The 13,936-nt window shown below is 39.0% G+C and overlaps 1 long non-coding RNA gene across 1 annotated transcript in view; it reads left to right on the forward strand.

The window, feature by feature from the left end:
- Positions 1-13,936, forward strand: part of LOC149091574 (uncharacterized) — a 178,946-nt gene that overhangs the window by 55,793 nt on the left and 109,217 nt on the right. The gene's annotated exons all lie outside the window — the stretch shown is intronic.

Consider the following 13,936-nt stretch of genomic DNA (forward strand, 5'->3'; position numbering starts at 1 on the left):
ATTGACTGAGACTGCTCGACTACGAGATCCCCTGAACCCTTCGAGCAACTGATATTTCAATAATAATTCGCACATACACACGCACACACACATACGCAAACAAACAAACACAAGCACACACACACACACGCACATATAGAGGCGATTGCGCTTGGGTTGCGCTGCAGTCTTGGCAGCATTATGAGAAATAGTTGTTGAATAATTCGGATTCTAGACGTACGATCGTAATGAAACTTTCAGAACGTAATCATATTATTTAAATGTATGTATATGCCGAAGCTCAAGTCTCTAGTATTTGATATACGACATTTAAAAAGATGAGGGTGAGGGGGTGGACTTAGGGGTGGGGGCAAATTTCAACAAAAGCTGAAGTTGTATAAAATGCATCTTAATATACATATTAAATTTGGAAACTCTAGCTTTAAAGATGTGGATTTTATAACTGACCTTCGATAAGGTTTTTTATCGATAAAAAATATCGGAATGAGTTATCGTTTTTTAGTGATAAACTCGATATGCGCGCGATATATACGGACATTTAAAAAAAAAGTTGAAGACTCTAGCTCTTATATCTTCTCAGATCGACGCGTTCATACATACGGACAGACAGACAGACGGACAGGGCCAAATCGACTTAGCTCGTCGCCCAGATCAAGCATATATATACTTTGTGGGGTCTGCCACGCCTCCTTCTGCCTGTTACATACATTTCAACAAAACCATTATACCCTGATTTCTCATTTTCAATGGGTTCAGGGTATAATCACTAACCAGAGAACACATAGACTAGACAACTAGTGGAAAGCTTTTTGCACGCTTTTTCTGGGACTTTAGCGCCCCAGACTGCTTTGAATTCGCTCGGCGAATTACTTTTAGGCTCGAGCAACGAAAATATACGAAAGCACAATCATTGAATCATCATGTTGAACAAAAGATCCTTCTATGCTCAATGTTTCCCTTGCTCTCTCTCTCTCGATGCTCTATGCTCTCTCAAATATGTATATGTGTGTATGCATGTGAGCACAAGCAGCAGCTCACGAAAATTGAAATTTCTTCGCAGCAAGAGCCCATGTGTTCCCTTCTGTGTGAAGAGTATACCGAACTCTTTAAACCGTTTGCCAAGCTCGTACAAAATATGTATATGTGTTTTCGATATTACTTGTGGGAAGGGTATGAAAGCGTTGGTGCTCATAGTGAAAATGCTTTCGCGACGAGCGTGCACACACACAGTCTCCGTTACTATATGTATTATGAGCATTTGTGTGCCTGTGTGCTTAGCTCTTGCTGCCTGTAGCAATTTCAGAGCCCCGAATTCGCATTTAGTAGATCTTGTGAACTACTCACACATGCATACATACATATGTTTGATTGTGTGTACGCAGGGGCCGCGATGCTCACAAATGATGGGGTGATCATTGTAGAAGCATTTGACTGCCTTTGTGCCTTTATATGTGCGTGTGTGTATGGTTATGTATGTATGCATGCGACATGAACATTGGCGTGTGCCTACCTCAACTTAAAATTGTGCGAACGATTTTGGGTTTGAATAGAAGAGGCGCGCTTATATTTCAGTAGCTGACTGACTCACTGACAAGTGCATTTGCACTTTTTATAAATTTTTTTTACTTGCATGCACCTGTAAATGTATGTACATACATATATGCAAGGGTTCGATAATCGCATCCCATTTTACCCACTGATCAGACACTACACACAATCAAACATATGTATGTATGCATACATTGAGGATAGAAGGATCTTTTGTTCAACATTTGACCATCTCGGTCGAGCGCGTGAAGCAAAATGATTGTGCTTTCGTATATTTTCGTTGCTCGAGCCTAAAAGTAATTCGCCGAGCGAATTCAAAGCAGTCTGGGGCGCTAAAGTCCCAGAAAAAGCGTGCAAAAAGCTTTTCACTATTTGTCTAGTCTATGTGTTCTCTGGTTAGTGGTATAATATAAAGCTATCGATAAAATATCGGGAGCAGTTATCGATTTTTGTGATAAACTCGATATTCGCGTGATATACACGGACCTGAGAAAAATTTCAAGTCTCTAGCGGTTATATCTTCTGAGATCAACGCGTTCATACATATTGACAGACGGACAGCGCCAAATCGACTCAACTCGGCCTGATCAAGAATATTTATACTTTGTGGGGTCTGCCATGCCTCCTTCTGCCCGTTTCCCATCAGCATTAGTAGCTAGGTTTTGCTCTAATACTGCGGAAAATTCAGTTTTTAGATTCGCCACGCCTCTATTGGGCTTAGACAATTTTTGGCCATTTCATAGAACAAGCTAACGGTAACCTAAAATGTGGATGCTTACGCTCCAAAAATGAGAAAATTAGAGATGCCCCTACTTTAGGAGATATAAACTTTTGCGGTTGCCTCGCCCCATGTGGGCGAACAAATATCTACCAAAATTTTTTGGTTTTGGGAGGTCAGCTCGAGTATATGAGGTTTTTAGCATCAATAGTGTCCAAAATCCACTCAACTCATCGCCATGATCAAGAGAATATATATAGAATATATATGTTGAAGCACTAGTATTCTCTTGCTTAATTTCCATTGTGCAGCGAGTTTCGGCGGCGGACAGGCTCCAAACGTTACTGCCTTCTTTGTCTGAACCGAAATAGCAAACAACTCCTATTTCACATACTGACCACCAAATACTCTCAATAATTTCACTATGCAAGTTGCGCTCATGTGTGACCAAAACCATACTCTGTCATAGAGCATTCTTTGTGAGGCTCGACTCACACACGCACAAGTTCGAAGGCACGCATAAAGGAAAATAGAAGCACAATTACAGTGCGCGTCAACATATTAGTACTACTTTCTCTTCGACATATATATATATGTATATAATTTATGGAGTCATTATGGACATCGATACGTAACTAACAACTAACTGCGCACTAAGCAGCGACTGCGCTTGGGCTGCTCTACAGTTAGACAATATTATGAAAATTTATTTGTAGAATAATTTTTGTTGTATATGGACAATCTTAATAAAACGTTCAGAACGTAATCATTTTGCGTATGTTCCATAGCAAAAGTCTCTAGTACTTGAAATACGTTTTTGTATCAAAAATCTGTAAATTACAAAATCTTCGCATCTATTAAATATGAATACACAATAAGTCTGAGGTTCAATAATATTTAAATGGGACTGAACAAACAAAATCAATATTTCGATTATTCTCGATAAAAAAGTTATCGGACGATTTATCGAAAAAATATGGGCATATGCATGCCCAATTTCAGTTGTCTAGCTTTTGATCTTCTGAGATCGACGCACTCATACAGACAGACGGACGATGGGCAGGGCTATATCGATTCAGCTCGTCGCCCTGATCAAGAATATATGTATATACTTTATGGGGTCTGCGATGATTCCTTCTGCCCGTTACATACTTTTACACAAAACCATTACACCCTGATTTCCCATTTTCAATGGGTTCAGGGTATAAAAAGAATCAGTGTACAATCACATAATCATAAGTTGATGGAAGAAAATACTAGCTTTGAGTTCTATCATCACGTTCAATCAGGCCAGGCCCTTGACACACTGAAATCAACTGATGAGTAAATTACAAGAGTGCTCTTGTAGAGACCGCTCGGCTAGGAGATACCCTGAGATACAAAAGTGCATGGTGAGGGGGTGGATATAGTGGTGGGCGATAAATTTTAACACAAATAGTAATTGTATAAAATGCATCTGAATATACACTGACCAGACAACACATAGATGAGACATGTAGTGAAAACGTTTTCAGCGCCGAAAATATGTGGATATGAGACTTCTCAACTTCGCGTTTGCTCGGCTCAGTCTCTTGAAGCTCGAGCAGTGAAAATTCAGCACAACAAAGCCAGTGCGCTGCGAGCGCTCTGAAAAAATGGTCCCGTTTGTATATGAAGCACGGCTGTGCGCTATGTGTCCTACTCTCTCTCACTCTACCTCTCTCTTCTCTCTCTCTCTCTCTCTATGGGCACTCAAATCATCTAACTCAGCAGCGCAAAAAAAATTGAAATTCGTCCACGACGATCCCAGCTCTTGCCTTTTGAGTGAAGAGTATATCGAAATCTTAGAAGCGTTTGCCATGCTCATACAAAATCTTAGCGTTTTCTTCATTATTTCTAGGAAGGGTATGAAAGCGTTGAGGCGCATAAAGAATATGTTTTGGCGACGAGCATGCACACACACCGTTGGTCGGTCTTGTGAAGATACATATGTACATTTGAATATGTGTATGTATGTATGGAATGGGAAGACAATTGTCTCTCGATTGAATAGTTTGTAAATTGTAGAGTGACTGCCAAGGAGGCCTTTATGAATCAAACAGTCATGTTTTGCACACTTTTTTTTGAGATTGCATCCCACACAACTTCGTATTTGCTCGGCTCCTTACTTTTAGGTTCAGGCTACGAAAATATACGAAAGCACAATCATTTTGCTTCATGCGCTCGACCGAGACGGTCGGTGGTAGAACAAAAGATCCCTTTATGCTCTATGTTTCCCTTCTCTGTCTCTCTCTCGGGGCTCTCTGCTCTCTCAACTATGTATAACAGGCAGAAGGAGGCGTGGCAGACCCCCTAAAGTATATATATTCTTGATCAGGCCGTCTGTCTGTCCGTCCGTTTGTCCGTCTGTACGTATGTATGAACACGTCGATCTCAGAAGATATAAGAGCTAGAGACTTGCAAATTTTTTTAAATGTCCGTGTGTAGCGCGCGTATATAATATATATAATATATAACTCATTCCGATATTTTTTTGATCGATAAAAAGCCTTATCGAAAATCAGTTAAAAAATTATATCTCCCAGATCTTGAAAGCTAGTGTCCAAATTTTAAATATAAATTAAGACGCATTTTATACAATTTCGGTTTTTGTTAAAATTTACCCCCCGCCCCTATATTCACCCCCTCATCGTCATCTTTGTAAAAGTCGTATATCAAATACTAGAGACGTGCTTCGTTATACACGTACATTTACACATTGTGATTATAAACCTAACATGTTTTTTATACCCTGAACCCATTGAAAATGGGAAATCAGGGTATAATGGTTTTGTGTAAAAGTATGTAACGGGCTAAAGGAATCATCGCAGACCCCATAAAGTATATATAAGTTAACGACAGACCCTACAAAAGGGCATTGCACCGGCCCAATTATATCACAGCTCCAGTGCATGCACTTTTGACACGTGCGCTTTGTCAGCAGAATACAACAGCAACGCAACCGCAACCGTGGGAGCCTATCATCAGCAATATTAATAAGATCAATGCACTTGGCCATAACACATTCGGGTCAACGTGAGCATTTCCGCCACGAGCGCCGAGTCAGCGCACTGATCAGCACCACCGTGAGAGCCATCGTGTCACAAGACACCTAACAGCAACAACAGCAGTGACCACGGCAGCAGCGACGCCAATAGCAGCAGCGGCAGCTTTCATATAAATATTACTTGTATAATTATTCTTAAGTTAGTTCTAATCCAACTCCGAAAGTGAATAAATGTTTTTTTTTTAATATAAAAACCGCTTTCGCATATTTGATTGGCGCCCGAGCAGGGACCCGCGATTGTTATCCTAAAAAGTTTACGCGTCGAAAAACATAGTATCAACTATTGTTCGCGAGAGCACCTATAACGAAATATAGCTGCTAGTGAACGCGACGAAAAATCTTTAGTGCCTAATCTGCAACTATCGAAACGTTAGTACCTAATCCGTAACTAACGGGAGCATTCGAACGATCCGTAATAGTGCCTAATCCGCAGCTACACCGTGTTCGTGAAAGAGTGACTTTACTTACGTAAACGAGGTACGGTCGTGGGTCAAAAACATTGTTGCCACCCTATAAGTGTCCGCCCGTAGGGTACCGCGTAATCAGTGTGCGTCGCAGGATCTTTAGTAACGGAGACACCACTAATACTGGAATCTGACGAAAGATAGTAATCCGGACCATCATCGCGGGAGTCAACGATGCTGAAGATTATATTGTAAGCATAGTGAATAAGATTTGAAAAAAAGAAATAAGCAACAAAAATATTAAACAATTCACCCAGAAATTAAGAAAAACAAGAGAAATATTGAACTTTAACACTTAGTATTTAAGAAAACTCTGAAAATTGTACTACTGAGCGACATCTAGTTGCCCGGTATAGCGTATGGCCCGTAAAGCCATACAATAATAGCCAGGAAGATCACTGCGTTGATCGCGTAGGAATTTACTAACATAAATTAAGATTCCAAGAACATATTCTGAAAACAAACCACCACCATTTTCCGATTCGATAAAAACTCTTTAAGTCTGTCCGTGACCATTGACGAACTAACGACCGCATTCTCTAAAATAAACATGCCACCACCAGAAAATTCACTCCCATCCACCAGTACAGGTGCCATAAAACCAACTTACTTGACCGAACCAATTGAGAGTACGAGATTACCTTAGGAAGATATTGTCTGAGAAAGGTGACGAGTTACTTAACCCAGCTACGACCGTCTCAGTCGAGCAAGATCAGACGATTCTCCCAGAATATATGGGACGAATCAACGAACTAGACAAGTTACCAGACGTTGTAAGAGTTTTAAAAGACTTTTCTGGGAATAGAGCAGAATTTACTTCATGGCGCAAAAGTGTAGACAGGATATTTGAGGCCTACTCTACTGTACAGGGAACACCAAAGCATTATGGTATCTTAATGATAGTAAGAAGTAAAGTAGTTGGCGAAGCCGATGCTGTGTTAGAAGCATATAATACCCCATTAAATTGGAAAGCCATATCCCAATGTCTCACTGACCATTTCGCAGATCGCAGAGATCTTAAGACACTGGAGTACCAACTCTATACTCTTAGGCAAAATGGGCGGCGATCAATAGACGAATTTTACCAAGCCGTTTATTATCATCTGTCTCTAATATTGAATCAGATAAATAACCATGATTCATCTGCAGAAACAGTAAGAGCTATTACCAAGATTTATAGGGACAAAGCATTAGATACGTTTATCAGAGGTCTCAACGGAGACTTACCAAGGTTATTAGCCATCAAAGAGCCAACCGACCTTAAACATGCCCTTCACTTGTGACGACTGATTGAGAACCAGTCAATTAGGAATTCCGTTAACCCTATAAGAGCCCCTTCGCTTCCTCCGAGGAACAATCATCAAAATAGAATTACTCAATCTTCATTTCGATACAATAGCCCACACGTCTTGAATCGAACCAACTTTAATCCGGATCTGTATTATCCACCAAAGCCTAAGGTTAACCCCCAGAATTCAGGTTTCAACAACCACTACAGTTCTTTAACGCACCACCAAGACCAATAGCCCCAAAACCACAACCGGCTCCACAACCTATGGAAGTCGACTTGTCTATCAGAACCAGGAATGTGACCCTTATCTTCTAGGGCAGAAAACCCACTCAAACAACAACGACAATTTCATATCAATACTGGGGAAACCCAAGCGCAGAACGTAGATGACGAAGCTAACGCTTACGCAAATGCATATGCAAACGCATACGCCACCGAAGCCTATGCCAAGGCATACGAACAGTGTATGAACAGGCCTACTATGCTGCTGCAGAGGAGCAAGGTATCGTCGAAACACCATACGAGAACGAAGCAACCACAGAAATTGCTGATATGTCCGATGTCAATTTTTTAGCTTAAATCGTTCCTCGTTACCCTACTTCCAATGCAAAATGAGGGACGGACAGGTACTGAACTTCCTCATTGATACAGGTTCCAATCAGAATTACATACAATCTTCCCTAGTAACCAACGCAAAAAAGAACAAAGAAACTTTTTTCGCTAATTCTATAGGCGGGAAAATAGCCATAACTCATCATGTATTGCTCAATCTTTTTAACCTCAACACTCCAATCAGATTTTTCGTATTGCCCACTCTAAAAACATTTCATGGCATTCTAGGCAATGATACAATGAAACAACTCAATGTTGTTATCGACGTCAGGAATGATATCCTAATAGTAAATGGCAGTAATAAATTCTGAATCAAGCAATTACCTGCACAAGCAGTTAACAATATAAAGGTCCGAACAAATCATATGTCCGATAGCCAGAAAAACATAATAGATCGACTAATTCAAGAAGCTAAACCGTTATTTGCAGACCCAGAGCAAAAATTAACCTACACGACTAAAGTAGTAGGAGAGATCCGAACCAATACCGACACTCCGGTTTACAGCAGGCATTACCCATATCCTATTGCTCTAAAGCAAGAAGTCGAAAAGCAGATATCAGAAATGCTTGACGACGGAGTCATTAGACCCTCTAGATCACCGTATAACGCTCCAGTATGGATCGTACCAAAGAAAACTGATGCCTCAGGGAAAAAGAAATACCGACTTGTAATTGATTATCGCAAGCTAAATCTGGTCACAATCTCCGATCGATCCGATCCCATGCCAGAAATAGGGGACATCATAGCCCACTTAGGGGATAATAAATTCTTCACGGTCCTCGACCTCAAAAGTGGTTTCCACCAAATTTCTTTGAAGGAGACAGACATAGAAAAGACAGCATTTTCTGTTAACGGAGGGAAGTACGAATTTACAAGACTACCTTTTGGTCTCAAGAATTCCCCTTCAATATTCCAAAGAGCCTTGGATGATATTCTAAGGGATCATGTTGGAAAAATCTGCTATGTCTACATTGATGACATCATTGTTTTCAGCAAAACTGAAAACGAACATGCTCATCACCTAAAACAAGTCTTCACGACTTTACTTAACGCTAATATGAAAATCCAAATGGACAAGTGTGAATTTTTCAAAAAGGAAGTAAATTTCCTAGGATTCACCATTTCAGACAGTGGCGTTAAGACAAATCCAGAAAAGGTTGAAGCGATTTCCAGATTCCCCATACCCAAAACACTTAAAGAGCTACGATCGTTCTTAGGCCTCTCCGGCTACTACCGCAGATTCATAAAAGATTATGCAAAACTAGCTAAACCCCTTACCACTCACCTCAGAGGTGAAGATGGTCGTATATCAGCAAAAGCATCAGATAAAGTACAGATAAAGCTAGACAACAAGGCAATAGAAGCATTCAATAAAATAAAGCAAACTCTTTGTTCTAATGACGTAATTTTAAAATATCCAGACTTCTCCAAAGAATTCCACTTAACAACCGATGCTTCGAATTACGCAATCGGTGCAGTCCTTGAACAAGAAGGCAGACCCATTACTTTCATATCAAGAACATTGTCAAAAACAGAGGAGAACTATGCAACAAATGAAAAGGAAATGCTAGCCATAGTTTGGGCATTGCAAAACCTTCGAATTTATTTGTATGGAACTGCCAAAGTTATTATATTCACAGACCACCAACCAATAACGTTTGCTCTAAGTAATAAAAATCACAACGGAAAACTGAAACGTTGGAAGAGTTACTTAGAAGAGTTCAATTACGAGTTAAAGTATAAACCAGGAACCACTAACGTAGTAGCAGACGCTTTATCAAGGAACCCAATTAACGAAGTCAATAGTACAGAAACCACAGTTATGAGTGATGAAAGTTCATCACAAAACCTCATCCCCACAATAGAAACACCTATTAATGTTTTCAAGAATCAGCTATTCATAGTAATCGGCGAAAAGTACGATTATAAATTCGAAATTCCCTTCCCTACATACCATAGGAATACAGTAACACAACCCCACTTTACTGAAGACGAATTAATTGACATTTTTAAGAAACGACTTGACCCAAGACTTATTAACGGCTTATTTACTCCAGAACATATAATGGGCAAAATACAGGAATTCTACCCACTTCACTTCTCCAATTATAAAATACGATACACTCAAAGAAAGGTAGAAGATATTACGAGCGTCGATGAACAGTACAAAATTATAACAGAAGAGCATAGACGAGCACACAGAAATGCATCGGAAAATAAAGCACAAATTCTAGAAAAATTTTTCTTCCCACAACTACATAAAAAAGTTAAAGAAATTACAAAATCATGCTCAACATGCAGAGAGTCAAAATATGATAGACACCCTCCACATCCCGCAATTCAAGCAACACCAATTCCCAAATTTCCAGGCGAAATCATTCATATAGATATTTATATAACAGAAAATAAGACTATTTTAACTAGCATCGATAAATTTTCAAAATACGTTCAAGTTAAGATTCTAAATTCAAGATCTGCAGAGGATATAAAAATCCCATTAAGAGAAATCCTAATTGCATGCCCAGAACCGTAGTAATCGACAACGAGCGAGCTTTAAATTCAGCCTCTATAAAGTTCTTGCTGCAAGACCAACTAGGCATCGAAGTTTATACTACCCCTCCCTATAACTCAACAAGTAACGGACAAATAGAGAGATTTCACTCCACCCTGTCAGAGATAATGACTTGCCTAAGACAAGACAATAAAGATATGAATTTCACAGATACACTCTTTAAAGCAGTACAGGAATATAACGCCTCCTACCATTCAGTTACTAAAAGAAAACCAATAGAGATATTTTTCGGCACAACAGTTCAGGATAACCCAGAAAAAACAGAAGAGAATAGGAAAATAATATCCAACACACTACTAGATAAACAAAAATATGACTTAAATTACCACAATAAAGAGAGACAGGAAACCAAAACTTACGAACAAGGGGAGATAGTCTATGTAAAAGTAAACAAGCGCCTAGGTTCAAAACTCACACCCAAATACAAAAAGGAAATTGTAGCAGAAAACAGAAATTCAACCATTAGAACAGTTTCAGGAAAAATTATCCACAAAAATAACATTCGAATGTAACTTACAGGATATTCGCACCGCTATGTCTGGGTATAACCACAATCCGCGACTACTCACACTCTCAACTAGTTCCGATAAAGACAGGAACTTCAGCAATGCAGAACGGAACTTTCAAAATTATTCACATATTTGACATTTCAGAATACGAAAAAACCTTCGGAACTTTCGAAGAAACCCTTAACAATATAAGTACCTCACACCAGATGTGCCCACTGCTAAATTATGAATTAAATAGCGTCAGAAATGACTTGCGTAGACTCAAACCCTCCATAAGAGTGGCAAGAGCAATTAATGCATTGGGAACAGCATGGAAATGGCTGGCCGGTACACCGGACCACAGTGACCATGAGGTTTTAATTTCAAAAATAAATGAACAATTAGAAAATAATAATAGACAAGTAGTCATCAATCGAGTATTGCAAGATAGAATCAACGAAATCACACAAACCTCAAATAACATAATGAAAATTGTAAAAGATCATTCTAATATTCAAGAAGAAAGAATCACGTTTTTTAAATACAAGCTCCAAATCTTTAAAGACGATTTAACTAATTTAATTCATGCCATAGACTGGGCAAAAACAAATACAATAAACTCAATAATATTGTCAGAATCTGAAGTCAATATAATAGAACAGATACTAGAAAGAGAAAAAATCATGTTTTTAAATGCAGAAGAATTGTTAGAATTTAGCCAAATAAAAATCGCAATTAATGGAAAAAATATACTCTATATAATCAACATACCTTTAATCTCAAATGAAGTTTGTACAACCATGTTAATTAAGCCAATTAAAAGAAAAAACCATATCAAGAAATAAAATTCGAAAATATTGTAAAATGCGAAAATGCAATCTATGCCATAAGAGACTCATGTGAGTCACACATGAAAAAACAATTTGTAATAAAAATAAGTTAGTCGATTTAAGAAATGATACTTGTACTTTGCCACTATTGAAAAGCCAACCTCCAAACTGCCGTGCTATCAACAATCAACACGTACCCAATCACGAACAGCTGTTCGTCGGAACAATATTGCTCAACGATTTCAATGGACCAATCAAGATCGACGAAGAGGAAGTAGAGCTCCATGGTACCTTCCTGGTACAATTCGAAAACTTCACGATACGCATCGAAGATGACGTATACGAATCAAAAGTAATGTCCTTCGCAGAAGCCACCCCACCGCTATTTCAAATCATGGCGGAAACAAACAAGATCGATGAAGTCCTCTCATTGCAAATGCTCAAGGAAATAAATCTAAACAACACAAGAAAATTAGAAACCCTAAAGAGCAGCAACGATACAAGAGCAGCAATCAATATAACACTCTCTGGAACTCTACTGATAATTATGGCAGTAGTTGGATACTTACTGAAACGGAAGACCCCAGCCACCACAGGCCAAGTCACAACATCCGAAGCAGAAAAGAGAGAAAATGCTCAAGTTTTCTATATTGCGACCGAGGACGTCCGCATCTAAGGGGGGAAGAGTTAACGACAGACCCTACAAAAGGGCATTGCACCGGCCCAATTATATCACAGCTCCAGTGCATGCACTTAAATCTTGGACCACGAGCTGAGTCGATATAGCCCTGTATGTCTGTCTGTCCGTCCGTCTGTCCGTGTGAACGCCGAGATCTCAGAAGATATAAGAGCTAGAGAGCTCAAATTTGCATACTCGTGTATACCATACGCAGTACGAGTTTGCTTTATTTTTTCGATAACTCATCCGATCACTTTTCTATCAAGAAAAATCCAATAATTAATTTTGTTTTTTGAACCTCAGTGGAATACTATCACACGTGGAGACTTCAGATTTGCTGTGTATATACATATGATATTTTGTAATCAACAGATTTTGAATACCACGCCCCCTTCACCTCAAATTTGTAAAGTATCTATTGATTTGCAGGTACTAGAGACTTGTGCTTTGGAATGTACACACATTTTGACCATATGATTACGCTCTACAAATTTCATAAAGATTGTATGTCTACAAAAGAAGTTATTCATCAAATAAATTCTCATATTGCCCACACTGCAGCGCAGCCCAATCGCAGTCGCTGCTTACTGCGCAGTTAGCAGAGCGCGTTTTTGTACGTGCGTGCGGATGCATGTATATGTATGTATATTTGCATTAAAGAAGTATAGAATGATAAGAATATCAGCTTTGAGGGTTCAGGTTCTCTCCTAGTCGAGCAGTCTCTTTTTATAGAATTATTGACACGTCACCATTTCCCTTTATTTCCGTGAAGAAAATGGGTCCCTGCTCGGGAGCCATTTAAGCTCTCCCACACTAGAGCACTAGTGATTGGGGACGCTGTGGTGGGTTCTTGTGAATACAATGAAATAATATATCTATATACTAGCAAACGTTGCATTGCCCTATCCATTATTTCTAGGTAAAAAATTGTTGAAAGCTATGTTCAGGTTGTGATACACTCTGATTAATTTATTAATCGGACTTTCATCAAGCACCTTGTGGTAAACGACATTCTTTGGTTTTTGGTCAGGTGCAAGAACAAATAATGCGGATGGTTTGCGAACACGTGAGCATGCCACGTACAATTGACCATGAGAAAAACAAGCATTTTCTAGATTGAGGCCACAAATAGTCAAAGATTGGCCCTGTGATTTGTTGATCGTCATGGCGAAGGCAAGACGAATCGGGAATTGAATTCGTTTAAACTCAAAGGGCATGTCTTTTGGGATCATCGGAATCCTAGGAATAAGAACTTCCTCATCTTTAAATTTTCCTTTCTTTTTCTTATCACCAAACGTGTTCCATTGCACAGATTTGGTAGGTTTAAATTTCTAAGCATGATAACTACCGAGCCAACCTTCAGTTGTAAATTGTGCGGTGGTAAACCAGGCACATCCAAGGAGTTCAAAAATTTAGTTGGATAATTAGTGGCTTCTTCTTCGTTACCAACGATTTTATTTTGAATTATATAATTAAGGTCATCCACACCTTTATTTTTAGCCGCCAAAATTGCTTGCTCACTCAACCATTTAGTATTTTTTTGGAAAGCAATGATATTCGGATATACTTTGTTGATAAGCTCATCTTTTAATGAGACGAAATTGCAAAAAATTTTGAGGAAATGAAATCAAACCACTCGATTCGTCAA

This window comes from Drosophila navojoa, chromosome 4 (assembly GCF_054131105.1).
Source record: "Drosophila navojoa isolate 15081-1374.11 chromosome 4, UAZ_NAV_1.0, whole genome shotgun sequence".
NCBI classification, from domain to species: Eukaryota; Metazoa; Arthropoda; class Insecta; order Diptera; family Drosophilidae; genus Drosophila; species Drosophila navojoa.